At 43.9% G+C, this 17,813-nt stretch overlaps 1 pseudogene; it reads right to left on the minus strand.

Moving 5' to 3' along the window:
• Nucleotides 1-5,147: 5,147 nt before the first annotated feature.
• Nucleotides 5,148-5,621, minus strand: LOC136549029 (uncharacterized; annotated as a pseudogene).
• Nucleotides 5,622-17,813: the final 12,192 nt, after the last annotated feature.

Genomic DNA, 17,813 nt, shown 5'->3' on the forward strand with positions numbered 1-17,813 from the left:
TTCAAAGTACTTTACGTTCGGTTCACAGCACTGGTAAGAATGTAAAGTACCAGTAAAGCATGTAAAGTAAGACACTACTAGTTTTTACTAGTGCTTTACGAAGTTCACGGCACTGTTACTTACTTTGAACCGAACTGTGCATTACGAGGTATGTTCTGACAAATAACTCCTTACCAGACAATGTGGCAGCATGTGTTGAATTGAGCAACGCAACAAAACCAGAGAATCCACGGCTGTAGCTGTACAGAATAGCTTCCCTTGCTTCCCGGCCTACGCAGCTAAATGAGTACGCTGAATCCATTTCTTTATTATAAAGCTCAACTATGCAAATTTCTAACCATCCTGCTGTTTTTTTCGCAGTCGGCGTCACATGGTGGCGCGCCCGTCTCCCAGTTCGAGGCGTGGGCAATGGCCCACAAGGGCAAGGCGACGTACGACGTCCACTACAACCCAGAGGACCCGCCCGAGGCGTACAGCAACTCGTCCGTCCACACCCGCCTCACTGAGTACACAGCGATGGCAAGGGAGGTCCATGGGCCAGAGTACGATCCCACCTCCGAGGACCTTGATGGAGAAGTCGTCATGAGGTTGGGAGGAGGGAAGAAGCACGGGCGGTAGTGGATTGGCAACGGCGCAATCGACCCGGCCCGTACTAGGTCTCTCTCCGAGATTCGAGCAAGGAGCACGAGCTCGAGCCCAGCCATACGCACATGGCCGGACTGTACATAGCACACGGTGCAGGCACTCAAGGTTATTTCTGTTTTATTCATCGTTCATTGATTTTTACGTACCTTTGCTTTGCGTTGTATCATTGGGGTGAAATATTGTAGGCCGAGGTGGTGGAAGAGAGGAGGCGACGGGAGGAGGCTGAGGCGAGGGCTGAGGAGGATCGACGGAGGATGGAGCAGATGTTTCAGTATATTCAAGGTCTTGGGGCTTACTCAGGCTATGTTCCACCACCGATGATATTCACTCCACCAAATGATCCTGCTGTCACTCCCGTGAGTTTCTCTACCTTAAATCTAAATGTGAATGTGGATATGGATATATGAATGTGAATCCAAATGATATGTTGAGACAAATGCACCATGATACGTGAATATGCATATGTGGTTGTCGGTCATCGTACCGTTGTTTTGTTGTAGGTTTTGGACACCTCACCGTGCAGGGGAGGTGCTGCCAAAATTTTGAACTGACACTTATATGTTGCTTTTTTTCAAGTTTTTAGAACCTACCTTAAATCTTGTCTCACACATGCAATCACTTCTCTTTTGTGCAGGAGCAATCGACGGCGTCGAATGATGTTCATGGCACACCTCCAGCTCAGGGCACACCTCCGTCGCAGTGGGACCGGTGGAGTGGCCGTTAACAATAGAGGTAGATGGACTTGTGCTTGTGATGCTTATTTGTGAATGGTGGCACTTGTGGCAGCACTTGGATGATATTTGTGGACTATGTGATACTTGTGGACAACTTATGATGATATTTGTCATGGTTATGGATTATATGTGATGGTTGTGTGATATATGTGATTGTTGTGTGATATGTGATATATATGTGATGGTTGTGTGATATATGTATGTGTGGATGCAATAAACAAAAAAATACAAAAAAAGCAAATTTCCCAGCTATGCCGAGTGCAATAACCAAGACACTCGGCAAAGTTGGGAGGCTTTGCCGAGTGCTATGACCATGACACTCGACAAAGGCAGGGAAGCTTTGCCGAGTGCCACACGTAAGACACTCGGCAAAGCCTCGCTTCCTTTGCCGAGTGCTACATGTCAGACACTCGGCAAAGCCTCCTTGCCTTTGCCGAGTGCCGCCAATTAGGCACTCAGCAAAGCGGCCACCTTTGCCGAGTGTAGTGCGATTGACACTCAGCAAAGAGAGCGGGCTTTGCCGAGTGCCCCCGTGAGGCGCTCGGCAAAGCGACCGTCACTGTCGATTGGCGCTGTCAAGGAACTTTTCTTTGCCGAGTGGTTTACGGGCACTCGGCAAAGCCTTTGCCGAGTGCCCGACAAAAGACACTCGGCAAAGAGCCTTTGCCGTCACCGGCTTTGTCGAGTGATCTTTGCCAAGGGTTACACTCGGCAAAGGCTTTGCCGAGTGTATATGGGGATTTGCCGAGTGTCACAGGCACTCGGCAAAGAACCTGAGTCCAGTAGTGCCACCTCTAGAATCGAGCAGACGGACTCACCACAGAGGCACAGATCCTCTAGTAGCAGCACGTCGTGACTCATGAGACACTGAAAGACCGAACTAGACGACCAGAGGGGGTGAATGGGAGTCAATCCAAATTTTCTCTCGAAATGACCACTGTCCCAAAATTACCACCAAAAGCACCAAACACTCCAAGCGAGATGCCCTCGAGCCAAGTGATGGCTGGATGTTCACTAGAAACACAGTAGCACACCTCAACACACACAAAGCACTAACACAACAACAAAAACCTAAGACGGTGCTCTCCACTTCTATCGCGGAGAAGCAAGAGTCTGACTCGAAACTCTCAAGCCAACTGGTGACTAGAGAGCTGAGAAAAGTTCTTGAACACAGCAAGAACCTCACAGAAGAAACAGAAGGCCAAATGGACAAACGGAGCAACAAAACGGGCGTAAACCACCAAACCACTCGTGGGCAGCGTACCATGCGCTCACCCCACGAACTCAACATGTGTCACTGTCTTCCTTGACAGCCCGGCCATCAAGTCCTCCTCTGCCTCCGCTTGACTTGCTGGACCGTCATCTTGACTTGGTCAATGCGGTCCACTTCATATGTACTCTTGCACTTGTTGATGGCCCCAGGTGTCAGCCACCCACGGTCAGTCACCCGGCTTCTCTAGTCCCTCGGTCCAAGCCCCGGCATCCGTCCTTCATCGCTCCCAATCCATCGGCGCAACCCCGCTTGACCTTCACCTTGGCCGTCGACCACAGTCTCCGAGCTTCATACCTGCGCACCACAATCCAAGTGACATGTTGCACAACCCAAACTCACGCCTCGGTTAGTTCACCAACTCAACTCAAACGCTACTCGCGTTGACAATCACTCATCATAAATCGAGCCACATGGGTACATATCGACCATTTGTTCGTAGACACACCTGCGGGTTGGTGTTCTTGAGGCAGCAATGGCATTCCAAGCACGTCATCTCTCTCTCTCTCTCCCTCAACATAAGGGCATGGTCTAGACTGCCCCGGTGGAGGGATGTGGGAAAGGAGGACGTCGGCGCGGGACGGAGGTTGGACACATGTGGCGACGGAAGGGGCAACGCCGGGTGGCATGAGGAGGGGAGGAGCAGACGCTAGCACGTGTCTGAGGTGGCCACTGACACGGGGAGGGCAAAGACGGGGCAAGGGCGAGCGGACACCGAGCGTGGAGGGAAGGGCCAGACGCTGGCCGTGGGAAAGGGAGACACAGTGAGGGGCACATACCGTGTGCAAAAAGAAGTCAAGTGAGGGGAAGCCGTGCGGTGGAGATAGGGTGGAGAAAGAAGAAATAGAGATAAATTAGGGAAGAAGATAATGAAGGAAGAAAAGAAAAAAAAAGAAAAAAATATAAGGGTGTTATAGCTATTCTCCTGGTTTTTCACATCTAGGAGAAGTTGTTTTTATCAAACATTTCTCTATCCAAACAAACTGAAGGTAAAAAGAACTGCTTCACCGTAGAATGTACAGACTGATTTTGGTTATAATTAGAGTTGTATCAAACGGGCCTTAAAAATATGTACTCATCAATTTCTGCATATTTGATCTATTTCCAAGCTTTCTTATGGCCCTTAGAGAGGTATCATGTGCAAATCTTGGCACCTCCTTGTAGAAAATATGTAGATTCAGTATAAATTTCGGTACCTCATTGTAAAACATATGTACAACTAATATAAGGGTCTATTTGGTACGGTTTCTCATGGCTTCTTCTACGCAGTAACTGTAGCATCACTATTCATAGGAGCTGTTTTCTCCCTCGTTGCGAAATGAATTGGAACTCTAGGTCTCTTGCTCGTGTAGTACTGTGGCACGGAGCCAAAGCTAAAGAGAATCCTGCTAAACATGGCCTAAATTTTAGCACCTCTTAAAAATATAGGTACTATCATTAATTTCAACTTTACTACCTTTAATGGGTGGCAAAGACATTCTAAATTTATGGTACAATATAAGACAAAAAACATACAGTTTTAGCATGATCATTAGTGGTTGTGCTTCATAATACATAGATTGTTTCTACAGTCAATTGGGCACTCTTTCAAGATTACAAAGCCAAAACCAAGTAAAAACAATAAAACCAAAAGCCGAAGTCAGAAAAATGTGATTTTTCTTAGCTTCACCGTTTTAAGAATCCAAAGCCTTGTTAAAGAGGACCCTAGATTGTCAAAACAACGTACCCCTAAATGGAAGAAGATTGAGATTCCCTCCCATCCAACTATTGAGTGGCCAGGTACTTGCACTTTGAAGCTAAAATTGAAAATAAAACAACTGGCGACTTGAATATAACAATTTTGAAATTGAAATTACAAACTTTCTAATTTAATAGAAGAAAATTTAATTCGAAACTTAAATTTAAGAACTTCTACCTGAAGCAGCAGTTTAACCTAAAAATGTAATAAAAAGGACAGGCAGGCATTGTCATCTCATATGTCTTTTTTGCCTCTCGTATGTCAACAACGATGTCAAGAAGCATGATGTCATAGGATCCACATTCGTCTTGTAGTCAACAGTGGTGACAGTAGAAAAACCACTTTGTTTTAGGCAAGACCATTAGTTTGTGAAGTACTGAAGTTTACCATGAAGGTGCCAAAACTTCTTGGTTAACAACATTGAGGATCTGTTGCATCTGCGTTGCCAACAAATTGCAACAAAACCACACATAAGATTTATGAGCTTTTATGTGCGCGTTGCTGGTGTTTTAATAATTGACCACAAAAAAAAATTATACACGACACACATTTTAAAAGGCACTTTCTGTGCTCATTTTATTCTTCTCAACATTAGAATTAAAGACACAAGGAGTTTGACAATTCCTACTCGTGCCCTGCAGCTGCAGTGGTAGACTGCATGTTTAATCCAAGACCATTATAACTAGGCAAAATCCTAAAACTCCCATATATCGATCGATCCGATGCATGCCAGTCAAGTAGACGGCCGGCGGCCGGCCGACTAGTTGGCGCCGCCGCAGCCGCATTTGTCCTGCACGAGGTTGCACCTGCCGCCGCGGTCGCACTTGAAGCTGGAGCAGCAGGTGGTCATCTGACATGTCCCAGGGCTCGACTTGGAGCAGCACTGGCACTGCAGGCAGATGGACGACCCCGCCATTATTGTGCCGGCGCCACCGGGGATTGCCACCACCACCTGCTCCGCCGGCTTCTGCACCGGCACCATGTCGTCCGGCACCACCTCATCGTCCTCCAATGCGCAACCTAGTACTAGTGTTTATACGTCACACACATGTTGGCATGCGTGATGGTCAGGTCAGGTTAGGACTGAATCATGCATTGAAACGACGACGACGGCACGCAATGATGCCAAGAATCGTGTGATGCATGCGCATGTCTACCTCGAGCTTGTGGGGTGGCCAAGAGGAGGACGGCGGCGACGAGGGAGGCGGCCATGCATCTTGAAGCTAAGCGCCATGGCTGATCGATCGTCTCTCAAAGAACAAAGAGGAGAGATCGCGATGGTCACTCGATCGATCAGTTGTTGATTTGCTATGCTGTTGCCCTGTTGATGAGTCTCGTCCGTCTATATATAATGCAAATAGTAACGGAAGGTTTATTTTTTGTGACCAGGATTCGAAGTAGTTTTTAATGTTTGTGTATTGAATTTTTTTCGCTCATAGATTAATTTCCTGCTAAAACGGAAACTAATCTAACTGTTCGTTCATGAGTTTACCTTGTTTATTTTCTGGGTGTGTTTATCTATTGCCTGATCGAGCTCCTGCTTTTCTTGATTACTCGAATTTTGTATGTTTATTCGTGGCGAGTTATAGGTCCTTACGAAATTTTATATCAGCCTTTTATTGTAGTTTTAGAGCAAATCAAATTGCTGCCACAATTCAGTGCTTCAATTCTGATGACCCCTCTCTAGCCCATTGTGGTCTCCTGGTCTATCCTGTGAATCGAGTGTGGTAGCAATTTTCAGCTGACTATATTGGCGAGGACTCGTTTGATGATTCTTATTATGGGCTTCATTTGAGGCCCATGAGGCAGAGAAAAATAGCTTCTTTCCCTATTATTATTGGGCCAAACACAAATGAGCCTAGCTATGTAGTTAGGGCCGGTGATCTATTTAATTCTCTGTGACTTTAGTGGGTACAGATTCCTAAAGTTAACTTATAATACTTCCTTCACTCTAAACGATCGAGATGGTTTTCCAGATCCGAGACCAAACTAAGCTCTGGTCAAGTGTTCGACCCTAAGACTTTTTTTGTAGTGCTTTAAACGGTTGTAGTTTATTGCTATGTTATCGCAAGAAGCCGAAGTTGTTGAAGCAAAAAAAAAAAAAAAAGGATTCACCGGCTTCTATATATAGTTCATTTGAGGAGAAGAAAGAAAAAAAATCATGTGAATACTACTTTGGATACTGCTAGTGTTGGTGAAATAGGACAGAATAATAGACATTTTTGTCCTTGATTTTTTTTTCCGGGGTTCAATTTCATTTCTCAACCATCAAAGTGACCATTTGGATCGATTTGTTTCATTTGGCTTCAATCTCTTCCCTCGTGCTACGTGGCACGTCATACTGTCATACCTCGTCAATGAATAGTCAAGCAGGGTTTGAATCCGTGGAAACCGACTTTAATTTAACTGAAATTGAGTGCGCGTTCGAATATGACACTCTTCGGGGAATTCGGAAGGGAGTTGGAGAATGAAAATGGGTATTCCCCCCTAAGAGATGTGAGACAGTGCACCCCTAATTGCTGGCGTCCGTTGAATAATGGTCGTCGTCCTCGGTCCGACGATGACGTCTGTTATACGTTCCTACGTGCCCACTGTAACACGATTGGTCGCCAACTTGTATAACCCAAATCATGGCACGTGGGCTGTGCCGATCGAGAACCGATTCACAAGGAACCAATCAGTAGTATTCCTCGTATAATGGCGGGATTGAATCATCATCCATCCATGGACCGATCCATCTCTCTGTCCATGAATGAAGACGAAATATATGTACTACTACGGAGTGAGTATATATATATATATATATATATATATATATATATATATATATACCACACGATGACACGACGGTGCATGCGAATGCGAATGCGATGGTGGATCGGACCGCAGACTAGCTACACGGAAAGAAACTGCTCCGTAGCTAGCTGGCTCAACCATAGCCCATGGCCCGTCAGTTAACCCTCTGAATGACGACGTTCATTCGTACTTGCAGCTCCTTCCTTCGCAGACCAATCTACTTACTTCTTCTCTGACAAATAAATAAATAAACAGAGAGAAAAGAGGCAACAATAAATGGAGCAGCCCGGCCGGCGTGAGGAGCCAGCGGACACGCACTGTTGATCACTGTTCACTGAATCACTGCTCTGCATGTGCATGATGAGTCCGTCATCCGCCGTCGTCAGGGATCCTGTTCGATATATCGTGTAGCTCGTGATCAAGAAGAGCAGGAGGTAGGCGAAGCAGGCACGTACTTCCAACGCCCATAACTGCTAGTACCTGCTGCGTGCATGCGCGCGCCGTCAGAGGCCGTCGGAAAACCAAAATGCGAACCCGGGATTCTGTCTTTGTTACGTTATACGTATTGTAATTATTATTATTATAGTTTGTAAATATGAATATGTATCGGAGAAGGAGGTAAAGGAAGAACCGAACAAGGTCTTTCAACTCCAAGTCCCGACATGCCATGCAACGAGCGCAGGTGCTTGTGGGCTTGTGGGCCAACGCCACGTCCAGTGGCTGGGCCGGTGGGCCACGTCCGGCCTTCAATCAATGCTCAGCTGGCCCGCACGCCGTCGGTTAACAAGCCCAGCCAAAAGCTCGTCCGGTCCCCAGTCCCCACACGCGTGATTCTCACTTCTCAGTAGCAAACACTGGGCAGGAATTCGAGAGTGCCTCCAAATGCCACGTCGCTGAGTTTACTATAGTAAATTATGCTTCTCCTAGAAAAATACAGCGAGCACCCTTGTCTTTCATCCCAATTGACGAGGGGTTTCTAATTATTTGCCACCGATATGGGGTCAACTCTAGCTTTATTGTGTCAAATACAAAATTGCTCCAAAAAACAGTAACTCAGCTATATTTTTGCCATTTTCCCTAGCGTGTCATGCCAGTTCAGCGTGCCAGCGTGGACTTTGACGCCTTCGTCTATCCAGCCCAACGGCATTTCATGGTGAAGCTGACCAACCTATCACCAAAGGAGACAAGGTGATATTTTAAACTTCAACACGCACAACAGTTAGGGCCGGTGCTCCTAGCTAAGCACATATACCAAAATAAGGAGGCCTAGCATCACATAGCGTGGGCACACGCTTTGACCACTCCTACAAAGATCTTAGCTCATTTTTTTAACATTCTTTCCACTATTTACAATGTATGTACTTCCTTTGGCCATCTGTTTTGGGACGGAGGAAATATAAAATTCTACGGCCTCTGCGGCACTAATGTTAAGGATGGATCCTCACAAAAAAAAAGTCTATCTTGGGCCAAGTAAGTGCGCCATCTCTAATAAACAGATTTATTGGAAGGTGCGTAAACGGAGGAGGATGATTGATCCGGTTCATCTCGATCTATATATAGACAGGCCGTGCTGTAGGTGTTGTAGGCTTGTAGCTGTTCTACAACCTTTACTATACAATTGGCTATTAATAAGGACCCTAAACTAAATACAACGTCTATCTTTTAAAAAAAAATCTAGGAAGTGCCCTTGCTATGAATAAGTGGATCTGGAAGGTGCCTGAATGGAGGAGGATGATTGATGATGATCCGGTTCATCTCCATGCCGCGCACAGTGGAACAGCTAGCCCAAGACCAAATAAAACGAACCGTGTTAACGTGCACGTATAGATCGAAGACGTTGGCTGGCCCATGTCGCTGTTGTACAGGGAGGCGTGACAAAACGGCGGGGCCACGTGTTGACTTGCTGTGAGTGTCCCAACTGTGATGTGCAGTGCAGCTGGAAAGGTCAGCCCAGGCACAGGAACATATATATATCCCGGCCGGCAGCTGAGACGCCACACCATGCACGACTGAGTCCATCCAACCCAGATCCTGCCTTGATCATAAATAACGCCTGTGCATGTTGAGGCTACGGATGTTACAGAAAAAATAATGAAATATATTTCACTTGGAATTCTAACTATTGGAGTCTGCAAATTTTAATTTATTCGAAAACAGATTGGTTACCGACATTTCATTAGTCCGATCGAGAAATTCTCACACAAAATTTGACACGGCCGGGTACTAATGTTTGTAGTTTTTGGAGCACGTTCTATGCGATAGTTCAGCACATTGGAAGTTCCGTTTAGGTCGGCCGCCACGAGTATTTTCAGGACCGGGCGGCCGCCGGCCACGGCCAGGCCTGCTACTAGCTAGCTAGTGTGAGCTATAGCCTACAAGCAATAGGTCGATCAACCAGCACGTTAATTAGGGTTACTCAGTCATCATTCCCAAAAGCAACGGAAAACGTGATGTCTTTTTCTAAATTGGAAAAAGGGGTGCAAATGCTGTGACCTAGTTGTTCATTAGGTGGAACATGGAGATTGCTTGTCCTAGAGAGTAGAGACCCGAAACCGAAGATGGGCTAATAACAACGTCATGCCTCATGCCACTACTAGCAAACTTAGAGCATCTTTAATCAAGCTCCTTAATTCAACTCCAAAAAAATATTTTTTTGACAAAAAAGAGAGAGAGAAAAACTGGTCTCCCATAGAACTCCTAAGAGTTTCTTTTAATTGATAGGAATAGAGGTATTGGTAAAAAATACCCTCCAACAACTTTTTAAATTAGATCTCTAAATATACCATCCAACATCTTTAATCAAGATCTTCTATTCTAGATTTTTCACTAGCCAAAGATGGAGAGCGGGGCTGACTCGATCCCTAGAGCGCGCACAAGTATAAAGAATCTATTGGAGAGTGGAAAGATATAGAGAGCATGATTTTTATTTAAATAGTTCTCTATATATAATAATTTAGAGAGTGAGTTTAAGAAAGAGTCTCAGAGATGCTCTAACATATATTCGTGTCATTCCACACTCTCTATCTGCCGGTTTCTCCCTAGTTTTTCTTCACGGGTTGAGGTTTCTACCTAGTTTTTCTCTGTAGTGCATGTTTTCTCCCTACTTTTGATTTTTTAACGATCCAAATCAATGGCAACTGTTGGAGAAAGGGGAAAAATTGCCCTTCGGCATTGTGGCGATTTGGAATAATCAATGATTTAATAAGTGCTTTTTACCGAAGAAAGCGCTAGTTTTGTTCACGACGGTTCGAAGTGATCTTGCATATCCCTACCGCACAACACGGCCTAGGAAAATTTAAGCTTTCTTCTAGCAGGCAAAATTATATGGTTCATTCATTTACATAGAAGCCAAGACCCGGTATTCAAAGCATGATATATATATGCCTGATCCCCTCAGGAAGTTTAATTTCAAGACAACATTTCTCTTTGCAAAGACAATTCAAGGGACACATATGGTCATGTGTTGATAAACCTGTGTGTAATTTTCCATGCAACTACTAGTCAATATAGTACCTTCTACATAAGAAACAAATCTTCAACGGACCAGCATGGTAATAGTTGTTGACAAGTGGCCTCACATTCACATGGTCCCGCACATAGTTTGATCATAAGATTTTGTATAACTATATGAATCATTTCATTTCTTATGCCTACCACCGACTTGCACTAATACAAAATATTTAGATCATTTTCATGTGTACCGTTCTTTTTTTAAATAATGGAACAAGGTTCCAGCCTCTACCATGTGTACCATTCTTGTTTAGCTGTTTCATAACAGTGTTTTTTTTCCTTTACGAAGACTCAATGCATAGCCAATTTTGTTTTCTGAAGCTTGAATTAGCTAGAGTGGTGGATCAAGAACCCCAGCAAGTTAAGAATTTTATTTCTTGCCTCTGGCCTAGTTGACAAAAGGAATTTTATATGAGAATCCTCTAGCCGCCTGTATAAAATGATGCACTCCACCTACTGTAATCTAACCGTTTCTATGGACACATTCCAAAATGGGCCATCAGGACCCAACAACCTCTTATAGAACCACATGGCTAATACACAAGTGGGACAATATAGCCTTTTCACGGTAATTTGACAAGTCCTCAGTCCTCATAGATGATCTATGCTTGTATACACCACAATCCTAGGCCTGAAAATGCATAATAGTCAACTGGAGGCCCTGTGATACATACATCTATTATTGGGGCAATAATGTTGCCTCTGTGGATTATCAAAAGAGGCAACTAACTTGTGACCTCGATCAATTTTTTATATTTTCTTACCGACCTAATAACTCTAGGGAGATTATTATTATTTACAGAAGCATGCATGCCTTGGTTATTGGATTTGGGTAAGGATGGATCGATCTTGGATTCTCATTAGGTTAGGCATTAGCTAGTGCAAATTAACTCGAGGCACGCATGGTCTGATGATAGGGAATACTAGCTATAAAGGGCCCCCCTGATTAAACTACTGAGAGAGAGGGAATTCATCTCATGGAGCTCAATGATTGATGTCCAAAGCGTATCATTAGGAAAATTTGAGCCCAGAGACATTATTAGCCTCAAAAGAAATCAAATCAAACAGTTTGTTCTCACATGAGGGTGGGCCCCACGCCACTTGTCTGAGCCAGCTCCGTGCACCAACAGCCTCCCCAAACCACAAAACGTACAGCAACTGGCACGCAGGGCCCATATAGGATGGCCCCACGTGTCGGTGGGTGTTATAGCCTGTACGTGGGACGAACCGCCGGTACGCGTAGCGGTGCTTGAACAGTATTAGCAGGATCCAATCAGAGCAAAAAGCCAACGCTTGGAGCTGTGAGCCAGCCGTAAACCCCATGTACTAGTCTACTAGGGGCCGGTCTACTAGCGTGTGGTTAACTAACTTAACTCTAGCTTGGCTTGGCTGGTTGTTAGGTTAGGTTTGCGTCCTCTAGCTACTGATTAGATATGTTAATCAATTGATTGACCAATTGATCCATTGATTAATCCCAAATGTTCCTAGCTTTGTGCATTAGACAATTCTGCCTGGCCGTGTTGGGCTAGAATGGTTTTGTTAGTCTCATTCCCGTTGAGTAATCAGCTTGGCATCTTGTATAGCAGCGGCAGCGCATGGCTGACCTGATCACTATTTGCCGGTCAGAGGAAGGTTCTTGCGTCAGACACGGGATCAGCTGGATGATCCAGAGAATGTTTATTTGGGTTCTACTAGTAGTTAACATGCTGTAGCAAACTACTACGACCCCGTTCGCTTCGCTGAAAAAACAAGCCGAAACAATGTTCCGGCTGAATTGCTGTGAGAGAAAAATATTGTTCCGGTCGAAAAAACAAGCTGAAAAGTACGGATTGTAAGACAAGGATTAACCATCATGTGATCTTTGATGGCCTCTCTCTATCTGTCGTATTTCTTGAGGGAAGTTTTATTTGCTGACTTGGGATCTGAATAATCGTTAGGAAATGGTATAAGCGAAAACAACAGAAAAAAGCAGTATACTCCTTCCGTTCTAAAACAAGTGCACATTTCACGCTTCGAGGAATCAAACGACCTCAGGTTTAACTAGATTTATAGAAAATGATATTAACCTTTATATCTCTAAATATGGTTAATATAAAAATATATGATGTGATTAATCTAAAACTATTATTTGATATTATAAATCTTTATATTTTTTATATAGATTTGGTCAAACTTAATTTTTTTAGATGTGCATTTATTTTGGGACGGAGGGAGTACGTCTAATAGAAAATTTTAGTTAAAAAAAACCTAGTACCATGAAAAAAAACCAACTGTGGGGGTAATATTGCAGTAAATTAGAGGAAAACCAAGGGCTACAATGATATATATATATACTTCGGGATAATCACCAATGCCACTGGATTCCACATGTTAGATACAATTGGGGTCCCTGTCGTATACATGAGATGGCGCATAAGGGATTGAAACTTTTTAGTGGTACATGAAGAATTGTCTCTTTTCAGACTAACCGAATGTTGATCTATTAGAATGAAATTTTTTGATACAAAATTTACACGTATACAAATTCGAAAGAGGTACATGAGCATTTAACTAAAAAAATGTTTTTTGATCAACTAAAACTGGCTTAATTAGGTAAATAGGACAACAACACATATGTCACCATCGCAAGATTAGCTGTTAAGTACTGCTCCCTATGAGTGAGGTTAATAATTGGGAACCTAGTTTCCTCAAAAAAAAAAGGGAACCTTAACTTTTGCCCATGGCATGCAGACTTAATCTTCTCCTTCATGGTAGTAGACCTTTATGGTAGTAGTAGGAGCTGTGTTTATATATATATATATATATATATATATATATATAGAGAGAGAGAGAGAGAGAGAGAGAGAGAGAGAGAGAGAGAGAGAGAGAGAGAGAGAGAGAGAGAGTACAAGCAATAATCAAGCTGTCCCAAGACTTGCATAGCGAAACCTCCATTATTATCCACAATCTTGCTGATCGAAGGAGGTCTATTCGACACGATTACTAAGTTTACAACAACGCTCCTCTGTTAGATTGCTAGAATTTCAAAAACACGCGGCAAAAAAAATATTATTAGAAGTTTTTTAAAAAAAAAAGAACCGCAGGAAACCATTGACTTCAAACAAAGACCACTTACTATCCACAATCATATAAATGTACTGCATTTGTTCTAAATTGTAAGTCGTTCTAGTTTTTTAGACACACTAGATTCGTGCCCGTGCGTTGCTACGGGACAGCTAAACTTTTATACTAAAAACACACGGATCGTACGATAAGATAATGATACTGTGAAATTAAATACCGATGTTAAAGTGACAATTAATCGAAAAGGCAAAGTTCATGAAATTAGCACGGTCACGGAGAGCTCGGTGTTGCAGGCTCACAAATGCTATGCACAAGCTGCCGTATATATAAACTTAAATATAATATTTGAGTAAATATAAACATGTTCTTGAAATGTAAATCTAACCATGAATATATAACTAAAAATCACATGGACCGTCGAATCAAGCCAACTAAATATATGAACCGTCGGAGTACAAATCGGTTCGGGTCTTGCCCATTAACCCGCTTGTCCCTTGGGCATGCTCCGCCGAGCTCCGCCTCCTGCCACGGCGCGCATCTCCTCCTTTAGTCCTCCTGCTCGTCCCTACGCCTACCCCGTCTCCCGCACTCCACCCTCACCGCCAGTCACCCGTGCCCCCCAAAACCTAACCATAGCGGCAGCGCGAGGCGGCGGCATCAGGCACGGCGCGAGGAGCAGCGCGGGCGGCAGCGGCAGCAGCGCGCGCATGCCGCGGTGGTGACGGCGCTCATGCAGGATCTTTTGCCTACAACGCATAGGAAGCCGGTGGTGTCAAAATATGAGAATTATTAAACCGAGAGCTAACTGAGAAGTACTAAACCGGGAGACTATTCTAGTTTCATAAACATCCTTAATTGGCAACAACTAATAGGATGTTTATTAGAATGTCTCCATAAAAATAAAACACTGAACCTAGCTATGGCAATGCAAATGTATGGAAGAAAAATACAAATCATTTTTTAGAAGCTCCAGATAAGCTTTTACAGAGAAGCTTCAGCTAGTATATGTGTGTCCCGGCAGTCTGATATAGATTAGGTTGTCGATAATGGAGTACGTAGCAACTTTGATACATATAGAAGCGATAATGGTCCTGTTGAATCACGTACGTTGTCGAGTCCGCCGGTGAAGAGGGCGAAGGCGAAGTCAGAGCACTGGTTGATGAGCTGCAACCGGACACTGCCCTTGCCCCAGGAGATGTAGTTTGCCGAGTAGTTGGCGTATTGATACTGCACGTACGACACCCATGCAGCAACACATGATGTTTCAGTGAAAGAAAGATACAGATTAGGCTCCGTGGTTCTACACATATACTCTACTTTTGCAAATTAGCTAGTGACCTTGATGGGTGCTGTGCAGAGATACGACGGTTCTGCTGGCCAAGGGTTAGGACATGTAGCTGACGAGTTGCATTTTTGCATATATACCACCACATATATAATAGCGATTTTGATGTGTTACAATCTAGTACGAGTATATTAATAAACTTGTATATGTCTAAACTTACTTGAAAATAGCCGGAGAGAAGACGACGATCCAGTCGTCGACGGAGGGGTTTCTCCGACCGAACTTCACCGTCACCCATTCAGTGTCTTCTCCCTGCCATGCCTGGCGCTCAAATACTTAACCAGAACGAACGAAGGATGTACACGGTGTGCATGCATGCCGTAGGCGATTCAAAAAGTTTGAGAATACACGGAAAAGCATGTGCAGTGTGTGGCCAATGCCAACGCTAATCTGAGCGCCGTCGCCTGCCGGTGCCGGCGTGGTGTACATAGGGGTACGGGTATGCACCTGGTCGCCGAGTAGCGACAAGTTCTGGGATCAAATGTGGCATAACCGCCCAAAATAGCATGTTTACGGAGGTGCTCGTCTCCCACCAGACACTAAGCACCCTAAAAATAGGCTACAACGAGCGGTATCCGTCGGGCACACCCTAAGGGAGAACCCGAAAGATCCACATTTTCCCCAAAGATCCAATAATAAGAACGAGTTACAATACAGGTCCATTTCATACATCAGAAGTTCTTAAAAAGTATATTATTACATTACCAAATGTCAAAGTGCGGAATGATAAACAACGAAATTTAAATAAACATCTAGCAATAGTAACGAGGATTCCATTTGAGCCCACTAGAAGAATCCTCCACACAAAGATACTTCTCAAGCATCACCTACAACAGGGGTAAATAAACCCTGAGTACACAATGTACTCGCAAGAATTATCTAACTAGTGGGAATAATTTTCTAACTTCAAAGAATATGATAAGCTTTATGGTTTGCTAGTTTTCTTTTAGCAGAAAGTAATACTAATAGTGAGTCCTTATTTATGTTATTATTATCAGCCATATTAAGTTATTATCTAGCCAGTCTATATAAGCACCTGTTCTACTTTCAAGCAAGGGTTGAGCAATCAGTTCCAATTCATCATCTTTCATCTTTCAGTTCTTACTATAGTGCTAGACCGCAGATAAGCCGTACCAGATTTTCCGGCGATTCGTGAATCAATGTGCCCAGCTGGATGCCCCGAAGACATACGCCCCGCTTCTACCCCAGGCACAAGCAGGACCAACCCATCACTCTCCTGTCCTGGGTGTCCAGGTCCCCGTCCAAATTTGGACTCTAAGCCCCCATTCCTGAGTACCAGACTCAGTGCGGTGCAAAGACCTCCACCACCCCGCCTTCCATCAGTCGGTCTGGAAAAGAGCCAGATCCATGACAAGAGAGCAACAAGTCTTTCTTGCGCCCATACACAAGTATGTACTCAGGACAATAGATCTGTGATTTGCCTAGAGACTTATGCAATGATCGGTCCTTAATCGACACAGGCAGGAAAAAAGTGTAATCGAGCTATGCCCTGTTGGCCGCAGGACACAACCCTTTACACCCACCAATACCCAAACCACATCCCTGCCCAGTCACCATTTATCTTTACATATGTTATCATGAGTGATCATATTTATCACCTACTTATGAGTAACGGCAAGTTACTCACGCTACCGATATCCTGAGCATAGCAGCTACTCGACCTGTACTAGTATGACTCATAGGTAGATATATTTATGCATGTAGTTTCCATAAAATTCCTGTAACATAAATGCACATCATATATATTCAGTGATCATTAAAAATAGGGGTTATGCACCGGAGCTTGCCTTGGGTAGGCGACGGGTCAGTAAGGTCAGCACCAAACGGCTCCGAGGCTCCCTCCTGCACGAGGATCTTCTCCTCATACTCCTCAATCACCTCGTCATACTCCTGCTCGTCGACGGGCACGAAGTCTACCAGCTCGTGATCTATATGCATGAAATGATGGTGCAATGCTTAGTAATATAACAACAACTCTTAAAATAAAAGTACATCTATTTAACTACTAAGCTAGTGCTACCGACCACGGTACTAAGCTATCTATTGTTATCGATAACAAGTTTGAAGTATGACATTCATTATTATTATAGCAACTACAGGTATTCTTACTCCTAATACTGATTTACACTATATATGATAAAGCAAGGATAATAACTACTCTATTTATCATCCTATTCTAGGGCTACAAAATTTATAGCAAGTACATAATAATCTAGTGAGGCTACTATAAAACTTTTATAGCTATAGCTATCACCAATTTTCCACAAATATTCCTATAATATTAATCTACATAATACTAAGCTCTTTAGTTTGAATTTATGAAACTACCATCGTCACAGCTAATTGTAATCTAACTGTACTAACAAGTAGATGGTAATTTTGTGAACCTAACAAAATTGGTTTCAATATTTTTGGACATCTACACGATTTACTGCAATTTATTAAAGTTCAGCTCAAACTAATATTGAATAAATATGCACAAATTTACAGAATAAGAAAACTGATTTCTAACTCCGCGGCCCACGCGAGCGCTCCGGCCAAACCCATGACTCCCGCGCGCACACTCATGCAGCGCACCGTCGCGGCCCAGCTTGGATCAGCCCACGCGCGCCACATCATGCAAAAGGGCCCTCGGGTTCCCATCCAATGGCAACGCAGTCCATTCCACTATTCTCTCCTCTCACTGACTCT

Source organism: Miscanthus floridulus, chromosome 4, assembly GCF_019320115.1.
Source record: "Miscanthus floridulus cultivar M001 chromosome 4, ASM1932011v1, whole genome shotgun sequence".
Taxonomy (NCBI): Eukaryota; Viridiplantae; Streptophyta; class Magnoliopsida; order Poales; family Poaceae; genus Miscanthus; species Miscanthus floridulus.